At 40.8% G+C, this 21,208-nt stretch overlaps 1 pseudogene across 1 annotated transcript; it reads right to left on the reverse strand.

The window, feature by feature from the left end:
- Positions 1-53: 53 nt before the first annotated feature.
- LOC126962639 (arf-GAP with GTPase, ANK repeat and PH domain-containing protein 5-like) lies at positions 54-20,708 on the reverse strand (annotated as a pseudogene). Its single transcript, XR_007728742.1, has 8 exons — positions 20,172-20,708; positions 19,730-19,798; positions 17,382-17,450; positions 14,701-14,735; positions 8,833-8,933; positions 5,920-5,955; positions 2,541-2,613; positions 54-1,926 (listed from the first exon to the last, which is right to left on the reverse strand). The product of XR_007728742.1 is annotated as an arf-GAP with GTPase, ANK repeat and PH domain-containing protein 5-like (transcript).
- Between the last annotated feature and the right edge of the window lie 500 nt (positions 20,709-21,208).

Consider the following 21,208-nt stretch of genomic DNA (forward strand, 5'->3'; position numbering starts at 1 on the left):
GCAACAGAGTGAAATACGATCAAAAAAAAAAAGAGGTGCCATGTGTACAAAAATCAACACATATTTATGAACTTTTTTTCAAATATATTTTCACACATCTTATCTAAATACATAATACAGAAGCCTGTGTGACTCGGGCAATGTGGCCCAGGAGGGCCTGAAACTAACACATCCACTTCAGCAAAAGGACATAAAATATCTCTTATAGTCAGAAAAATCAACTTTTTATGTATTTACTTAGTTTACAAAATGTACTGAAAATGCTATTATTAGCTGAATTTGTGATTTCTTTTTGAATTTCTGAGTTATTCTTATTTATTTTCCCCATTTTGTTTTTGCACCAAGGAGACTGCAGTCAAATAAAATTAAACAGATACTACACGCGCTCGTCGGGGCAGCCGTACTGCAGCAGTACCTTGATGCACTCCTGGCTGGAGGCCTGCTGGGCGTAGGCCAGCGCTGTGTTCCCGTGGGAATCTCCGGTCATGACATCCACCCCGTACCAGATCAGGAGCTGAGCCAGGACCACATTCCCCTTGCGGCAGGCCAGATGGAGCGCCGTGCAGCTGTCTCCCTCCCCACAGGTCTCATTCACTTCCTCCCGGGAGCCATGTGCCAGCAGCAGGATGGCTGTCCGCAGGTCCTCATCGGGGTGGCCTGCAGCAGGTGCTGGCCCAGGGACAGCTCCGTGTAGGGTAGTGGGGCCAGGAAGAGCTTCTGCTCATATTTGGCACGGATCCACCATTCCTTCTTTTCCCTTGTGGAGTCTACTGATGGTTTTGTCTGCCCCTGGCTGCTCTCTTGCCGGACGCTGTTGGCTAGGTCATTGCCAATATATGACAAAACCTGCATGAGCTCGACTGGCCAGTCATCCAAGTCCAGAGATCAGACTCAGGAAAGGCGGGTGCCAAGATTACGGTGGATCCCTGAGCATTCAATACACATGAGGACTCCCAAGTTCAAACTGGCCCAGTTAGGATTCTGGGTCTCACAGTCCACACAGTGGGAGTTCCCACACATGTTTCGGATGGACTGCAGGGCCATGGCCTCGCTCTGGCTCATCAGCTGGAACTTGCTTTTGCTGCTCTCGCATAACTGCAGGCTGGCCAGGATCCGGCTCTCGATGGCTTGGACCCAGGCATCCCGCTCCTCATACGTCATGGCTTCAAAGTGCCACGTTTGGCCAGTGAGGGACACAATGATAAAGTTTTCTGCTTGTTCTTCAGCAGTGCTGGACAGGCCATCGTCTTTCAAGTTGTTGGTGCTTTTCTTCCTTCGGTGTTTGTTTTTGTTGGCATGAAGAGAGGGGAGTGGGTTGAGCTTGGGGTTGGTGGTGCTAGAGATACTGGGGCTGGAGCATACAGAGTCACCCAGCCCGGTGTCTGAATTGGCTGAGGTACGTAGACTGTTCATGTCTTTGGATAGGCCATTGCTTTTAGAGCTGGAAATGGGCGCACAGCCCAATGGGGCTAGGGGTGGCCTCTTTCCTGGGACTTCGATGGTAGATGTCTGAAGGTCAATCTCTGTTTTGTGAATATTCTTCATACAATCACCTAAGCTTGAATAATAGGTGAGTATGCCATTGTCACAGAGGGTGACATATTTCTTTTTCCATTTCTTCAGCCATTTCCCACTTAGCTTTAAGAGCATGCCCTGTTTAATGGGGATGGCTCTGCTGCTCCCGATGGTGTCAGCATGGCTCTCTGGGGCTTTCTTCTCTTTGTCTGGGTGACTCCCTTTCTCAGATGTAAACAGCTTGGACCAGCGCTTGGACTGCTTCCAAACGGGCGTGGGTGTGTTGGCAGTGGGAGGAACACTGACCTGAAGGTCCTCCTGGCTGGTGCTGGGAGTCGATGGAATGGAGGAGGAATCGTTACTTAAACTCCCACCTCCACTTCTTGTTTGGGTAATGTGCATGGTGGAAACCTGTGTGGAACAGAAGGAGGAATGGCTTCAAGAACTGGGTAGTGACTTGCAGGGTCCTATAGACAGCTCACAATTACCTTTTAGAAAGATACATTTTATGGGCCAGGCTTGGTGGCTCACACCTGTAATTCTAGCACTTTGGGAGGCCGAGGTGGGTGGATCACGAGGTCAGGAGTTCAAGACCATCCTGGCCAACATGGTGAAACCCTGTCTTTACTAAAAAAAAGAAAAGAAAAAAAAATTAGCTGGGCACGGTGGCACATTCCTGTAATCCCAGCTACTTGGGAGGTTGAGGCAGGAGAATTGCTTGAACAGGGATCTGGGAAGCAGAGCCTGCAGTGAGCCGAGATTGCATTATATTACTCCAGCCTAGGCTACAGAGAGAGACTCTGTTTAAAAAACAAACAAAAAAAGATACATTTTCTGTTAATTGGATAATATATTTACTCATACTAGCTCACTAACTAAACAGAACTGCAGATCAGTTCTTATTCCAGCACATTCTTTTTACAACACTTAAGATGGCTAAATGCAACATGAAATGGGGAAGATTTTAAAACAGATGCCTTTGATTTCAGCATGAAACAGATACAAGTGTATGATGAAAATACAACCGCAATAAAAGTGCCACTTAACATAAATGAGTATAACTGTTCATCAAATATGCTCAAAGATCCATCTGCATGTCTATAAAATAAGAATGTGCATTACTTCAAAAACTGTTAATATCTTAGTATAACATTTGTTTATAAAATAATGCCTCCTGTGTGCTTTGGTGTTTACCAAAGCAGTTTTTACGAATTCTCCTGGATCCTGACTTGCAGAGGATTTCCTGACTTCTTCTTCCTCAGCACATCATGTCCTGTACTGTGAAGTCTTTTATATGATAACCAGTCAGAAGTGCCTGTAAGTATTGACTCTCCCTAACAGGCAATGGCAATAAACCAAATATATTTTCACTCTTCTAACCACACACTGAAACACAAGAATGTTTTACAAAGCAGTAGTGATGAACTTTAACAAATGTAAACGTGATTCAGATTTCCTAGCTTCCTTTCTCTTTAGTTCTCTGTAGTATACTCTCGTGACATATTTATGTATTTTCTGTTGTTTGAATTAAAAACTCATCTGCCTTTCTAAGAGGCTAGTCTTTGATGAACTTTAAACTTTGTAAAAACTAATGCATTTTGTCTGTGTGATAAACCAGTGGTTCTCCAAATGTGCTCTGTGGACCTCTCGGGATCCCCAAGACCCTTTCCAGAAGGGCTAAGAGGTCAAAACTGTTCTTTTTTTTTTTTTTGAGACCAAGTTTCACTCTTGTTGCCCAGGCTGCAGTGCAATGGCGTGATCTCGGCTCATGGCAACCTTCGCCTCCCGGGTTCAAGTGATTCTCCTACCTCAGCCTCCCGAGTAGCAGGGATTACAGGTGCCCGCTACCATGCCTGGCTAAATTTTGTATTTTTAGTAGAGATGTGGTTTCACCATGTTGTCCAGGCTGGTATTGAACTCCTGACCTCAGGTTATCTGCTCACCTCGGCCTTCCAAAGTGGTGTGATTACAGGCCCGAGTGACTGTGCCTGGCCAACACTGTTCTGAATCATATTAATTAAACCTGAGAAAGCTGATTAAAAATTTTAAAAATTTGTAAAAGTAATACAAAGTCATTGCCTGCTTTTTCATTGACACTTGCCATGATTGTATAAAAGCAAAAGTGGGTAAAACTGCTAGTTTTTCAGCATAAATCAAGGCAGTGGTACCAATTACATTAGTAGTCACTCTATTCTTTACTGACCCCTACAGTTAAAAAACATAGCCTGAATTACTTAAGAATGTCTTTGAGGAAGCAGTAAAAATTAATGTTATTAAACCTTGACATGTCTCTTTAATATTCTGAAAAAGTGGAAAGTTAACAAGAAGCGCTTTGCTGACTGCAGTATGTTGTTTTTTGTTTTTTAGAATTCGTGATTTGTGAACTGAAAAATCACTTTTTTCACAGAACATTGTTTTTATTTAAAATTACAACCGGATCAGCGCAGTGGCTCCCGCCTGTAAAATCCCAGCACTTTGGGAGGCCAAAGCAGGCAGATGGCTTGAGCTCCTTCAGACCTCAAGAAGACCAGCCTAGGCAACATAACGAAACCCTGTCTCTACCAAAAATACAAGAAAATTAGCCTGGCGTGGTGCCACACATTTGTGGTCCCAGCTACATAGGAGTCTGAGGTGATAAGATTGCTTGAGCTGAGATCATGCCAACGCACTCCAGCCAAGTGACAGAGTGAGACTCGGTCTAAAAAAAAGTACAACTATCATTCTCAAAAATAAATGAAGTGAGACGTTCTCACTTCAAGAAAATAAATATTTGTTCCTATTAATGAAATTTAAGCTTTCCTGAGGACTTTGAAAAACTTGTTCCTTCTACTGTAGGCTTGACAGCTTTTCAATACTTAAAGGCATTTTAAAGTAAGATTGGTGGTTAAACTAAAAGCGATTTTTGACACAATAAAACATAAACCAATATATTCCAAGTAACTAATGCATATTATAAATGCAAGTATGGGGCGAAAGATCCATTTACTGTGAAGAAAGATCAATGAGTACTGATGGAATAAATTTATTAATATGGAAAATGCCACTGTAACTAATTTAAGAAACTAGCACTTGTGAAGTTTTGATTTAGTATTAAAGAATACTCACAACTGTCTGAAAACTTTAAAATACACCTTTTACCAACTACCTATTTGCATGAGGTTAGGTCATCTTATTGCTTCTTTTTTTCTATATTTGAGATGGAGTCTCCCTCTGTCGCCCAGGCTGGGGTGCTATGGCGAGATCTCGCCTCACTGCAACCTCCGCATCCCAGGTTCATGTGATTCTCCAGTCTCAGCCTCCCAAGTAGCTGGAACTACAGGCATGCACCACCATGTCCAGCCATTTTTTGTACTTTCAGTAGAGGCAGGTTTCACCATGTTGGTCAGGCTGGTCTCAAACTCCTGACCTCAAGTGATCCGCCCACCTCGGCCTCCCAAAATGCTGGGATTACAGGTGTGAACCACCGTGCCTGGCCAGCTTATTGCTTTTTTTTTTTTTTTTTTTTTTTTTTTTGACACAGAGTCTTGCTGTGTCACCCAGGCTGGAGTGCAGTGGCATGATCTCAGCTCACTGCAACCTCCGCCTCCTGAGTTTAAGCAGTTCTCCTGCCTCAGCCTCCAGAATAGCTGGGACTACAGGTGTGTGCCACCATGCCCAGCTAAGTTTTTGTATTTTTAGTAGAGACGGGGTTTCACTGTGTTAGCTGGGATGGTCTCGATCTCCTGATCCCGTGATCCGCCCATCTTGGCCTCCCAAAGTGCTGGGATTACAGGTGTGAGCCACCGCACCCAGCCTCTTATTGCTTCTTTAAAGCAAATTGCAAAGAAAGATCTAGAGAATCCAGTTGTCTCCAATGAAGGTCAACATGAGAGACTTTAAATAATACAAATACATGACACACTTTTTACTCAACTTTTGATTGTAGAAAAGTTATTTTTTCAATGAAAAATTTCTGTTAAAAATATTGTTCTCTAGGAATATTTTCTGTTGTCACAACCTGGGCCATGGGTTACTACTGACATCTAGTTGGTAGCGGCCATGAATGCTGCTAAACTCTCTGCAATGCACAGGACAGTCCTCACAACAAAGCGTTATCTAGCTCATAATATCAACAGTGGTAAGGCTGTGAAATCTAAACTAAAAATAGATTTTGAAAAAAAATCTCAATTTTATATTTCTACCACAGTAAATATCAATATAATCAATATAAACACATACTCTTTGAGATTCTCAATCATTTAAGAATTAAGAGTCTTAAGGAACAAAGAAAACACAAATAATTTGCTTCGATATTTTAGCAGGCACAATACAGCTTATGATGTCTAGAGCTGTGTCCTAACACCGAGCTTGATATCTTGCAAAGTAATTAGCTAGAATAACAAGACAGGTTTCTAAAAAGCTCACCTTTGCGTGATATCATGATGTATCTCCAAGGTCACTCTGTGGAAGGAAAAACAATTCATAACAATAGATGTTATCATTTGTTAGGCCTGAAGACATTTTTTAAAACGGGGGCAGAGGAAACTCTCCTAGCAGCCCTGAAATTCAAATCTTCTAGTTCAGAACAGCACCATAAGGGCACTTTGTTTCATTTCTTGGTTTTTTACAAAAATATGAGAACCAAAATGCGAGGCAATATGCTGTTAGAAGACGCGTTTCTGTTGACGATTATAATATATAAATAATAACAGATTTCCTTGTTAAATGCTCTTCTGCCCACCAAAGCCTTTCGTCCCATGCGATTTATTTTATGTACTTATTTATTTATTGACCCAGAGTCTCACTCTGTTGCTCAGACTGGAGTGCAGTGGTGCGATCTTGGCTCGCCACAACCTCCACCTCCCAGGTTCAAGCGATTCTCATGCCTCAGCCTCCCAAGGAGCTGGGACTACAGGTTGCGCCTCTATACCCAGGTAATTTTTTCTGTGGGGGGATGGAATTTTGCTCATGTTGCCCAGGCTGGAGTGCAATGGTGTGATCTCAGCTCACCACAACCTCTGCCTCCCGGGTTCAAGCGATTCTCCTGCCTCAGCCACCTGAGTAGCTGGGATTACAGGCATGCACCACCATGCCCAGCTAATCTTGTAGAATGAGGCTCAAAATAACTGAGGGAAGGCAAATCTCAATTTTAGTAATAGGTCTATACAATATTAGCACTTTTTAAAAAGCCTGTAACATTGGCATGTAAGATGGACATGTCAATAATACTTCAAGTAAAAGAATTCTAAAATTACAGAATTTAAAGTTACATGCTGGAAAGGACCAAGACTCTACACGACATTTAATTCAACACTCATGTTACAGATCAGGGAAACAAACCTTAAAACTGACTTGCCCAAGGTCCCACCACATAGGAGCAGTTTTTCGTCCTAAACTCAAATGAAGCCGTGGCTCTCAAACTTTGCTGCACATTAAAATCACCTGAGAAGCTTTAATAATGGCCTCATCTTCAACATGAGACATTTTAATTTAATGAGTGTTGGGTATGACTTTGGGCATCAAGATTGTTGGTAAAAGTTTCCCAGGTGATTTCAATGTGCAGCAAAGTTTGGAATGATTGAGCTGGGGTGAAAATCAGAATCTTCTGGGATGCCTTTCTCCACATAAAGATGCCTCACATCCATCCCATTTTCCTAAAAGGCTTCTCAGTGCCTAGAGATAGAGGGAAAGTGGAGATGGGAAGATACATGTGTTTGCAGACACATATTTTGAAAAAAGAAAACCTTGCATAAGTGATCTCAGTGAGTTCACTGAGTAGTGAACAACAGTGCACTACTGACTCATCATAAACATTTTTCAAAATCTTTTCTTGAAGCCAATTTGCCCTATTAATTTGCTCAATAAACCTTTATTTCACCAATAGTGAATATATCAAATGATTATTTCTCAAACTTGCTAATGGCAAATTAAAACTTACTTTACTTTCAAAAGTAGACTTCTAAAAAGTAGAATAATGAAGAAAAAATTATGAAATTTGTTTGAGAAAGATTAATCTTCAAAGCTACTTTTGAATTGTATGCTAACACATCAAAATCTTTTGAACTCAAAAGAAGCCAGGGACTCTAGGTAAAGCAGTTTTTGTGTATGTGTGCTCAAAGATTTTAAGAGACTCAGCTGACTACAGACATTTAGTGATTACTCAATAGGTCCCAAAGCTCAGGACTTGAGACAGAGTTTCAGTCCAGTTTTTGCTGAAACACAATTTCATCACAACTATTGTTAAAAGGGAGGGAGAGGCTGGGCGGGTGGCTCACACCTGTAATCCCAGCACTTTGGGAGGCCGAGGCGGGTGGATCACGAAGTCAGGAGATCGAGACCATCCTGGCTAACACAGTGAAACCCTGTCTCTACTAAAAATACAAAAACTTAGCCGGGCGTGGTGGCGGGCGCCTGTAGTCCCAGCTATGTGGGAGGCTGAGGCAGGAGAATGGTGTGAACCCGGGAGGTGGAGCTTGCAGTGAGCCAAGATCACACCACTGCACTCCAGTCTGGGAGACACAGCGAGACTCTGTCTCAAAAAAAAAAAAAAAAAAAAGGGCGGGAGAAAAGTGATATTATTATGAGTGTAAACTTGCCATTTTTAATTTAAATAAAAGTTACTGACAATTGAATTAGCTAAAAAGGCTAGTGAATTTGAAACAAAATTGTTTATAAGCTAGTTGTGTTTACAGAATGAAAAGTAAAATTAAAGATAAAGACATTAATATTCTAAATTAGCACTTTCCAAACTGTGTTCTAAAAATCAATACTCATAACCCAAGGAGATGATAATAACGTACACTGGACAGCCCCTATGGAGCTGGTGCTGGTGTTAGTTGTTGTTCCTTTTAAAATAAACTTCATCTCAGGGTGCTCTCAAAGCGCATCTTTGTGGCCCACGAGGTGCTCATGCACAATGGGAGAAATTCAAATGCAGATACACTGTGGTGCCAGAAGAGGAAAAGCTATTTCTTCTTCCAAGGCTAATGTCCAAAGAAAGTAGTGCACACTGATTTAGTCCTATAATGCAGTGAAAAACTAGGTTTTCACAAAAAACATTCAATAAAGGGAACCTAGCCTCACTGTGTTCAACATTGTCTAAAGGCATAAAGGTATCAAAAGATACACTTTTTCTGGGATTGCTTCTCTGCTAACTGATTTTTCCTTCCACCACAACGTCTAAGATTAAAAGAGAAATTGATACTTAATATTTAGAATCTGGATATCAACATATAGTTGACTCCAATTTCTTAAACTGATTGCGGAAGAGGACAACCAAATGGCTGAAATAATTTTAGAATAAAGGAATCCATCCCTTGGCAGTATAGTTGTACTCACGATATTATTGTCATTGTAAGATAAGGCTGGCTGGCTGTGCTGTCATCAAGGAATATTGTCGAACATGAGCTGTATTGTTGACTGAAACGCACAGTAGATACCTGAAGGGGAAGGGAAGTATAAGCTAAACTTATTAAAGTGTATTTTTTCTTGGTTAAAATGTGAAATGACAAAGCACTAAGATATTTCTTACACTCCATGAACTGCCTGAGTGCGGTATCATGTGCACTCTACAGAGAACCCATTGGAGGCTCTTAACTTCCAGAGACGATGTTTAAGATACGGGTTATAAAATGCTGCCCTTCATATGGTACCTGTCATCAAACCTAACAAGGATTTTACAAATTACCTTTAAAAATCATGAGAAAAGTTGGCTTTGCTGGGCGTGGTGGCTCACACCTATAAACCCAGCACTTTGGGAGGCCGAGGTGGGCGGATCATGAGGTCAGGAGATCGAAACCATCCTGGCTAACACGGTGAAACCCTGTCTCTACTAGAAATACAAAAAATTAGGCCACCTGTAGTCCCAGCTACTTGGGAGGCTGAGGCAGGAGAATGGCGTGCCGGGGCTGCTAGGCCACCAACAAGTGAGGAAGCCATAGGTTTCTCTAGTCCTATTTTCTTATGTGGAGGATAAAAAGAGTATCACTTAAATATTCTCTCACACCCTGAAAACAGATGACAACTTAAAAAATCTTTCACTTCATGTTTAAATAAGACTGCCATGATATGACTCAAATGAGACTCTCAGAGAATACTTTCCAATTTCAAAACTTGATTAATTTCATTCTGTAAATCATCTGACCTGCACCTAGCCATTTTCCTGCTCTAGCCCTGCTCTCTGCCTAGAATACTGCTTTTCTCTTTCCTTGCTTCAGCAAGCTCGACTCCATCTACCCTCTTGGATCTCTTTGTCGGCAGCCACACCAAAAAATATTTTTTTGTACACAAATTAGTCGAATTCACCGCTGTTTACAAGATGCTAATTCTTGCAGAGTATTCCCCTCATGAGAAAGTACGCCTCTCCATAAGAGTAGGGAGGGCCCTTACTCTTCCTACCTCCAGCTGCTGAGCATAGAATTTTGAGTAAATCCAAAACTTCGACAGTGTTTGATAATTCGGTTATCATTTGGTAGATAAGTCTCACTACATTTAATTACAGCAAAACACTACTAATAGTTTACTATTCATAGGTATTATTTAAGGTAGTCACAAAATAGAAACAAATAATCTAACATCAGTCAGCATAAATCAGAGTATGAAATTTTACGATCTTTAACAAGAAATGGAAGGGGTTACTTAGTAGTTTTAAGGTTTAATAACAAAAACTAGAAAATAATTGCACCTAGTAATTTAGTAAGTCAAAACCAAAGTGGTTGTATCACAATTACTGACTTGTGTATGTTAATCCATCCCTGCATCCCTGGTATGAAAACCATTTGATCATGGTGGATTATCTTTTTTTTTTTTTTGAGATGGAGTCTCGCTCTGTTGCCCAGGCTGGAGTATGCAGTGGGTTGATCTTGGCTCACTGCAACCTCTGCCTTCCAGGTTCAAGCGACTCTCCTGCCTCAGCCTCCTGAGAAGATGGGATTACAGGCACGCGCCACCACGCCCGGCTAACTTTTGTGTTTTTAGTAGAGATGGGGTTCCACCATGTTGGCCAGGCTCGTCTCGAACTCCTGACCTCATGATCCGCCCACCTCAGCCTCCCAAAGTACTGGGATTACAGGAGTGAGCCACCGCTCCTGGCTGGATTATCTTTTTGATATGCCATTGGGAACTACAAAACATTGCTGTATGAAATCATGGACACATACAAATGGAAAGACATCCCATCCTCATGAATGGTTAGAATGAATATTGTGAAAATGACCATACTGCCAAAAGCAATCTACAAATTCAACACAATTCCCATCAAAATACCAACATCCTTCTTCACAGAATTAGAAAAATCAATCCTAAAATTCATATGGGACCAAACAAGAACCCGCATAGCCAAACCAAACTAAGCAAAAACAACAAATCTGGAGGCATCACATTACCTAATTTCAAACTATACTATAAGGCCATAGTCACCAAAATAGCATGGCGCTGGTATAAAAATAGGCACATATACCAATGGAACAGAATAGAGAACCCAGAAATAAAACTCAAATACCTATAGCCAAATGATTTTCAACAAAGCCAACTAAAACATAAAGTGAAGAAAGTAAACCCTATTCAACAAATGGTGCTGGGATAATTGGCAAGCCACATGCAGGAGAATGAAATTGGATCCTCAACTCTCACCTTACACAAAAATCAACTCAAGATGGATCAAGGACATAAATCTATGACCTGAAACCATAAAAATTCTAGAAGATAACACTGGAAAAACCCACCTAGACACTGGCTTAGGTGAAGACTTCATGACCAAGAACACAAAAGCAAATGCAACAAAACAAACAGGTGAGACTTAACTAAAGAGCTTCTGCACAGGAAAAGGAACAATCAGCAGAGTAAGCAGACACCCTACAGAGTGGGAGGGAATCTTCACAGTCTATACATCGGACAAAGGGCTACGATCCAGAATCTACGAGGAACTCAAACAAATTACAACTACAAAAATATGGAACCAGCTCAAATGCCCATCAGTCAATGAGTGGATAAGGAAATTGTGATATACATATAGATATATATATGAGGAATACCACTCAGCCATCATAAGGAATAAACTAATGGCATTTCCCAGCAACCTGGATGGAAGTAAAGACTATTATTCTAAGTGAAGTATCTCAGGTATGGAAAACCAAACATCTTATGTTCTCATTCATACATGGGAGCTAAGCTATGAGGATGCAAAGCCATAAGAATGATACAATGGAATCTGGGGAGTCGGGGGAAAGGTTGGGAGGAGAGTGAGGGATAAAAGACTATAAATTGGGTTCAGTGGATGCTGCTTAGGTGATGGGTATGCCAAAATCTCACAAATCATTACTAAATAACTTAGTCATGTAACCAAATACCATCCATTCCCCCCAAAACCTATGGAAATAATAAATAAATAAATAAATAAAGTACAGCATTTTTCTCAGCAAACATAAATAAAATAAAACAAAGACTAAAGTTTACATTTTTCACTCTCCTTTTGGGCAGGACAAATTTTAGATATGTTTTTAAAGAATTAACAACTTTTTTCCTTTTTCTGAGACAGGGTCTCCCTTTGTTGCCCAGGCTGGAGTACAGTGGTGCAATTACAGTTAACTGCAGCCTCAAACTCCTGAGCTCAAGCGATCCTCTGCCTCAGCCTCCTGAGTAGGTAAAACGAAAGGCACATGCCACCAGGCCTGGCTAATTTGTTATTTAACCTTTTTGTAGACATGAGGTCTTGCTATGTTGACCAGGCTAAAAATGAACAAATCTTAATTAACTTAAATATTTCCAACACTTTGGGCGTTCATGAAAACAGCTCCATCTCTGTTGTGAAGTAATGGGAAGTATATGGCGGTGGATAAAGTTTGAAAATATTAAACAAGGCCTTAGGAGAAAAGTGTAATATGCTTATTATAGATACATTAATTTTATAAATTCTCTGGGTTAATATCAGTAATTATACTCAAATTAGACTTTGATTTAAACATAGGTCCTAAATTTGGATTAAATATAACAGACTGACCACGAATTTATTTCCTCTCCCTCCAGAAGTCTCATTAGTCATAAAATAAAGGTTATACACATGACCAGGAGAGAAGGTTGACAGAGATAATTTTTAATAAATGCTGAGACATAAAAAATAGATAAAGGACTGGTAAATAACACGGAAGCACAACTTTGGTCCCTACAGAAAGTGACGAACCGAAGCGAGCCAGTTTGTCTTGCAGAACTAAAGGCAGGCTGTGAACTTACAGGCAAATGGCACTCTGGAAAGTAGGGTAAAGTATAAAACAAAAGCCAGCAAGGTCAGTTGAAAATCTTTAACCAGAGGCCCGAGTCTACCTGTCCTTCCATCTGACAAGAAACTTAGATATGTGTTCTCTGGATATATCAAACCTGAGAATTTCTGGCTCAGAGATACCATGGCTTAAACCTGAGATATAAAGAAAACTGTATACCAAAAATGGAATGTCAACTTTCTTCACTAACTCTGCTTTTGGAAAGCAAGTGGCCATGCTTTTACTTTCCAGGCAGAAAATTGGGAGATCCTTCTCAGAAGAAACTGAAATATTTTGAGTGAAGATCCCCAGACAATACACTGAGGTCCCTCAAATGAAAAGCTAGTTTGGCTTCCAAAACCTCACAGTGAGTGCTACCAGTTAACAGAGGTCCTGCTTCCAAATAAAGCAGGCCAGGGACCACCACACATTGGAGGGAAGCCTCCAACAACAGAAATCAAAGCATCAGAAAAAAGGAATTCATAGGAGCAGTCAAAACCAGGAGCAAAAGCTAACAAAAAATCTTAAAACACTCTCAAAAATATAAAATTCAATAGAAATAGTAGAGGATAAAGTCACAGAATATCCCAGAACTAGAATAAAAAGATAAACAGAAAAAAATAGAAGGGGAAAAATTAAAAACCAATGCAGGTGTACTGCACTAAGCAGCCTAGCATCTGAATAACAAGACTATCTATAAAAAAGTAAGAGAGAAAATAAAAAAAATTCTCAAGAAGAGATAGTCTCAGGTTTAGTAGCTTCAATAAAATGAAAAGATCCCCAACATGCTGTTATTATAAAATTTCAGAACCTCAGAGTGAGAAAAGATCCTAAAAAGCTTCCACAGCTACCTAAAACCTGGTTGTAAATAGTGTATCACACACTGGCAATAAATTCAAGAACAACACTGTAATGACAGCGCAACTGCAAAATGTCTTCAGAACCATAAAATTTAGATTCAGCATAGAGGTGTCCTCTCTATCAAAGAGGAGGGATTTTAAGACTGGCCAGCTCTCTAAACATCTCCACCCAGGAAAATGTGTTCAAGCACAACTAGAGAGGATAACCGGACAGAAGGAAACACAGAATCTAGGACTCAGGTGATTCCACAAAAGACAGCAGTTACATGAGACAGGATATTTCGGAGACAGGATGAAGGACATGTAATGCAGAGACACAGTGAAAACACCATATGACTTAGCAGTGAATAATATTTGCAGAGTCATAATTATGTAAATACTACTGATTTAATGAAAAAGTGTGCTAATACTGGAAGAAAAGGAGGGAGAAAAATAAGATCATGGTGTATTGAGGAAGGTATGCTTTTACTTGCTGTGATAGAAAGTCAACAGACAGTGCTGGCAATTAACTTAGCTATTCTATTTTTGTTATTTCATTAAAAATAAGATTAAATATTTAAGGCAGATATTTTTTTCACTCTGTCCCCCAGGCTGGAGAGCAATGGCGCGATCTTGGCTCACAGCAACCTCCGCCTCCCAGGTTCAAGCAATTCTCCTGCCTCAGCCTCCTGAGTAGCTGAGATTACAGATATGTGCCACCACGCCCGGCTAATTTTCTATTTTTAGTAGAGACAGAATTTCACCATGTTGGTCATGGTTGTCTCAAACTCCTGACCTCAGATGATCTGCTCGCCTTGGCCTCCTAAACTGCTGGGATTACAGGCATGAGCTACCACGCCCAGCCTTAAAGCAGATCTTTTGAACCAGACTATTGAAATTTAACTTAAATGTCAGAAATCTTTAAAAGGTGGACACACTAAGCTAAAGACTTTTCTGGATAAATTTAATACTTAGGAAAATAGAAGAGATTTAGAAAATCCACAAAAAGAGGTCCATGCTATCGCCACTGGGTCCACATTGTAATTTAAAGAAATCAAGAGAGACAACTTTTATGTCAAACTATCAATTTCTTAACTATTTGACTGTTTACTTACATGGTTTGTACAGTTGCTTCTTCTTATTTCTACAACTAAGAATAAAAAAAAACCGGTCACTTCTGACACAAATACTATAAAATAAAAGTAGTTGTTAACATCTTACTGATTACTCCTATGTAAAATGAGACAAAATTACATTTAAACAATTATTTTCAATAATTTATAATTTAAATTATCTGGCATGATTAATTTCATAAAGTAAAATCTAAAAACTTAGTTTTTCATCTAGTTTACTTTTTGTTTCTATTACTATTCAAATGAAAGAATCCTCATGTACAAAAGAAAAGCGCAAAAATTTGGGCCAGATGAAAAATTTAGCTAATAAAAAGTTTAACTGTTGCATATATAAGCCATGATCCATTAGTATTCTCTCATTCTGCATTTACACATAGCTTACTTTAATTATCAGAAGCTAAGAGCTAACAGCTCTAAGAACTACTTCCTGACCAGATACCTATCTCTAGATGCAACAGAATCCCTGTGAGCATCTTGAACCACACTTAGTGGTTATCTACTAATATGTTACTAAAAACAAAACAAAAAAAGGGTCTTTATACAACTGGAAAGTAACCTATCTTAATTTTTTTCCTTTTTTTTTTTTTTTTAAGACAGAGTCTCACTCTGTCACCTAGGCTGAAGTGCAGTGGCGGGATCTCAGCTCACTGCAACCTCTGCCTCCCGGGTTCAAGTGATTCTCTAGCCTTAGCCTCCTGACTAGCTGGGACTACAGGCACATGCCACCATACCTAGCTAATTTTTTTTTTTGTATTTTTAGTAGAGACGGGGTTACACTGCATTAGCCAGGATGGTCTTGATCTCCTAACCTTGTGATCCACCCACCTCAGCCTCCCAAAGAGCTGGGATTACAGGTGTAAGCCACAGAGCCTGGCCTAAATTTTAATTGTAAAATGAGTATGCAAACTTAATTGGACATGGTGTCTGCAGCACAATAAATATTTTTATTTTTCCTAAAAAAAGCCCGAATAATAAAAGCCCCAAGAAGGACTTGGGCCATGCTTTGTTTCCTACACTGCCTCTGCCTTTGATGCTGGAAGGGCCTTGTAGGCAAAAGTTCCTACCACTGAAGAGTGAGGGACATGGAATAGCTTTTCTTTTACCGCTTCCATGCTCTCTAGGTGAGAGAAGCCCATGGCTCTGGAAGGAGCTGGGAAATACAATTCTGATACGTGTTGGATATGTTCCCCCTCCAAACCTCATGTTAACATGTGACCCTTAATGTTGGAGACAGGGCCTAGTGGGAGGTGTTTGGGGGATTCCTTATGAATGGCTTGGTCCCATTCCCATGGTAATAAGCAAATTCTCATTATGGTAGTTTAAAAGAGTGTAGTACTGGTCAGGTGAAGTGGCTCAAGCCTGTAATCCCAGCACTTTGGGAGGCTGAAGCAGACAGATTACCTGAGGTCAGGAGTTTGAGACCAGCCTGGCCAACGTGGTGAAACCCCATCTCTATCAAAAATAAAAAAATTAGCCTGGTGTTATGGTGCCCGCCTATAGTCCCAACTACTCAGGAGGCTGAGGCAAGAGAATTGCTTGAACCTGGGCAGAGGAGGTTGTAGTGAGCCGAGATCGCTCCATTGCACTGCAGCCTGGGCAACAGAGCGAAACTCCATTTCAAAAACAAACAAACAAAAAGAGTGTGGTACCTTCCCCCTTCCCCTCTCTCCTCCCTCTTTCACAGTGTGGAACCACGGGCTTCCCCTTTGCCTTCTATCATGATTGTAAGCTTGCTGAGGCCCTCACCAGAAGTAGATGTTGAAGCCATGTTTGTACAGCCTGAAGATCTATGAGCCAATTAAACCTCTTTTTGTTATAAATTATCCAGGCTTAGGTATCTCTTTATAGTAATGTAAAAAATGAACACAAATTCTAACCACAAATAACTGACTCAAGATGGGCAAAGTCTACTCAAACTATAAAAACAAAGTTTACAAACTCCAATGTTTTACTGTGCTGCATTACTTCGCATATTATTATAGAACCCTCACTTGTATTCTTGCTGTTTAAGTCAACTGGAAAACTTGGCTGTGTATGGCTTTTTGGCAAATAAATGAGGATTTAACATAACACTGAGGAAAATAAGCAGGAGTAGGGCATGTTTAAATTGACATTACATTAAATGAAAAGGTTAATAACCTAAAAGTTTTGAGTAGCATGAACTTGGATGTGGTAAATGAATGCGGTCAAAGGACTATGTGAGAGGAGACCCAAATCACAGATTCAATCCCCGATGATAAACAGCTACGTTTTTTAATTTGTTTAAATGAAAACCAAGCTGAAGCCTAAGTTCTATCATTCATCTTTAAAATGTACTCTTTGGAGCAAGGGAAAAGAGATTGTAAATAAAGATAAATCCATGAATTATAAATAAAGATAAATCCAAGAATTATAAATAAAGAGAAATCCATGACTCCTCCATCACATGACACATTAATTGTGTTGATAAAAAGATGGCAAAATGTATAAACAAAAAAGTTACATGTTTTCACTAACATGATAACAACTAAAGGAAAGTATATCACATGTTAAAATAAGACAAGTGAACATGTGAAAAGGTGAAAAATTTAAACCAATATGAGTTTTTTCTAAATGCTTTCTATAACCTGATCAAACAAGAGCTTTTATTCTTTCTCTTGGCGGAAAAAACAATGTTGTCTCACCATCTGTCTGAGAGTTCCTCTGCAATATTGTGCTTGCCTCTGGATTGGCAGAAGGGTTAAACTCCAAAGCTTTATGTATAGAGAGAGAAAAGAAAAAAAGATGTAATCATTTATAAAAATTTATCAACTCATTTATTTGACTGCTGCATTTAGGCTATTTCACTACCTCTACTTTTATCCTTATCCACTGAAATGAATGTATAGACATAAGATAGAGCCAAGCAAGATGGCACATGCTTGTAGTCCCAGCTACTCAGGAGGCTAAGGTGGGAAAATCACTTGAACCCAGGTCAGGAATTTGAGGCCAGCACAAGTAACATAGTGACACTCTTCTTTATTTGGGAAAAAAAAAAAAAAAAAAAAAGAAGAGGTAAATGTTGGCTTTGAGTTGTGTAAAATCAACTTTGCATAAAATAAATCAAGATGGCAGTAAGTTTTAACAGACAGGTCTATTTTATAGTCAAAATATAAGATATATTCTAGAGTTTAAAAAATTTTTAAAAGTAAATTCAGCACATCTGTCACTTCCATGTCATTCAGACACATAGAACCTTAGTTCTGTTGAGTAGCTGTCTTCCATAGTCATGTGATATCTCTAAGTCTTCATTTCTTCATTAGTAATACATACGGAGAACATACACAGGCCTTATTTGTATTGGAAAGGGCCAAGTGAGACATACATAAACTGTGTTGTAATCCTAAAGAATGACAATAAAGAGCCATTTTTGGGCTCTCATCCAATACTACCCATCTACTAACTGGTATGTAACACCAATCAGGCTTTTCTTACATCACCAAGCAGACTATATGTTTACACAAGTACTTACATGTTTTGTGTATAAAGGTATAATCAATTAATTCATATATTTGTTTGTTCTAAAGCAATCCTTAAATATCTTGAAAAGTGAGGATAGTACTTCCAAGTTACAAAGTCACACTCATCAAGAGTCTTAATTATCCTACTTCTTAAAAAATTAAGAGCCCAACCAAAGTTTAAATAGAAGAGCTATAAGACATTTCCTCCACAGTAATGAATCTCTGGCATTTAAATGAAACCAATAAGCCAACTGGATTTAATATCTTTATGATGCAACGTTTTCTATTTTGAAAATTTTAGTTTTTATTCAAGAACCATATTATTACCCAGAATTACTTTTACTTAGATTCATCTCTTTGCAAAATTTTAGAGGCAAACCAACTGTTTTCTCTTTTCTACCGCCTCCCATCCCCCGCCTCTCCCAGCAGTGTAGAGACTGAAAAACTCCAACTTTTTTTTTTTTTGGTGAGATGGGGTCTCATTCTGTCACCCAGGCTGAGTGCATTGGCGCGATCTCTGCTCACTGCAACCTCCGCCTCCCGGGTTCAAGCAATTCTCCTGCCTCAGCCTCATGAATAGCTAGAACTACAAGCATGCGCCACCACGCCCAGCTAATTTTTGTATTTTTTTTTAGTAGAGACGGGTTTTCACCTGTTGGCCAGGCTGGTCTCGAACTCCTGACCTCAGGTGATCCGCCTGCTTCAGCCTCCCAAAGTGCTGGGATTACAGACGTGAGCCACCATGCCCGGCCAAAACTCCAACTTTCTTCTCTTTGAACAAGACGCTGTTGTCAGGAAAGGAAAAAAATAAAGCGGGAGCCATGGCAACAAACACTCTTACAGGGAAGGTCTGAGACTTTAACCTGCAATCTTTATATTATACATTAAAAGTCTACACTGACATTTCATGTCTTTTGAAAGTTTTGACCATGACCCAATCCCCACATCTTTTAGAACAAGGAGGTAAATAAAGTCTGTTAAGTCACCAGAATAAATCTGGAGACATATTTTGTGTTAAAGTAAGAATTTTAAAATAATCAGAGCCTCATAGGTAAACTCCTTTGAGAAACCCCAAATGCACACACACAACCATTTTTCTGCAGCCCTGACCAGGACGTTTCACACTGTTTCACAATTATTTTAAGCACTCTTCTTTTTTCTTTTCCCTTCTGCGTTCAAATTACAGTTAGAAGAAACTCAGCAGCCTCTATCAAGGTGACTTACAGCAGCCCATTAAGAATACCATACAGCCTCTCCCATGGCAACCTCCATTCTGATTTTAAACAAGATATCCCTAAATATCTGAATATGAACTGTGCTGAGATTTAGCTACTTTAACAAAGGAAACAATTAGGCACTTACCTGGTTCCTTCACTTAGGTACCATCTGGATAGGTACAAAGAAAAAATAAGATGGCTGCTGGAAAGTTGGGATATTTGAGTTTTTATTGAGAAAAGGAAGAGAATAGTCCAAAGAAGCCTCAACAAAGTCCCACAGGATGATAAACAGAGATACAGACAATGTTGTCTCACCATCTGTTTGACAGTTCCTCTGGAATATTCTGCTTGCCTCTGGATTGGCAGAAGGGTTAAACTCCAAAGCTATATGTATAGAGGGAGAAAAGTAAAAAAGATGTAACCATTTATAAAAATTTATCAACTCGTTTATTCAACTGCTGCTTATTCAACAAGAAGAGCTATAAATAAATGGTCCCATGGCAGCCTGGGAGAATGAGATGAGAGAGCAAGAACTGGGCGATTGGGAGGGGAGGTGAAAAGAAACTGACTGGACTCCGTGGGGAAAGACTAAGGGGTGGGAATGCAAGGCAGAGCCAGCTCTTGTTCCTGGCCAGCCCCCGGGAAAGCTGGCTACAGGCAGAAAGGAGCTCGAAGTAGGCGATGCCTCCCAGGGGACCTTGGGGACAGCAGCAGCCAGAGGCAAGCAGAAGGCAGATGGCACCCGTCACCTCCTTACCTTCAGGCATCTCCCGGTCATGGATGTGGTGCATGTGGAGGTCCTCACCAACTTCAACAGTCACTGCAGCAGGTTGCACAGCAGCAGCCATGGGTGCTCCTGCCATCCTGTTCCCAGCTCCTGCCATCCTGTCCCCAGCTCCTGCCATCCCGTCCCCAGCTCCCGTCTCATAAATCTCGGACTCAGAGGGACATACTGACCCCCGTGTCTGGTCAAACTCGTGGCTGGCCCTGGGGCGCACACAACAGGTCAGTATGTTCCCCATGGGACGCCTCTACTGTCTGCCACCACCTGGGCCTCTGCTCACAGCTTTGGCCTCGCACTCCCGCTGCCCTAGGCCGAGGCTATGCTGCACTTGCAGAGATGGTCTTGCCCACTGCTCACCTGCCTACCTCACAGCCCAGCCCCGGGCCCCGGGCCCCGGCCCCAGCTAGGGCTGTGGACCAAGGCCTGCACCCTGCCACCTCCCCGAGTTGACTTGTCTGGGAGGGTGAAGACCAGTCGACTTATTTAATAGGTTGTGAACCCAACAAGCGCTGAGAGACACAACTGCCTGAAGAGAGAACAGACGGAGCTCCTCCTCCTTCTGTAGTCACCTACAGACTGAAGCCCACTGGCCCAGGTGAGAGCCCAGGCATGTGGCACACAATGCCCCACCCCATGCCCCTGCCTGGGCTGCCCCACCCTGTGGCTTATGATGCTGCTGCTCTCCTGGCCCCTCGTGCAGTGCCAGCAGGACTAAGGTTTTCATCCATCACCAGCTTCCTGAGATTTTTAGTCCTAAGAAAAGCACAGGGTAGTTTGTTGCTTGAAGCCATCTTCCTCTATGAGTTCTACACAAAGCCTCACTAGAGTGGGTCCCATTAGCAACCAAGCTGAACAACTTTTATTTGCTGACTGAATATAGATACACCTGAACGGCTGACTGCTTTTGTAACTAAACACTCCTCTCCTGTCTTCCAATGAGTGGTCCTTTTTGTCTGCAACTTGACCACAGCAATCCCTGGGGCCCTAGCTCTATTCTCAATAAAGAGTTA

The sequence above is a fragment of the Macaca thibetana genome, chromosome 9 (assembly GCF_024542745.1).
Source record: "Macaca thibetana thibetana isolate TM-01 chromosome 9, ASM2454274v1, whole genome shotgun sequence".
In the NCBI taxonomy this organism is placed as follows: domain Eukaryota; kingdom Metazoa; phylum Chordata; class Mammalia; order Primates; family Cercopithecidae; genus Macaca; species Macaca thibetana.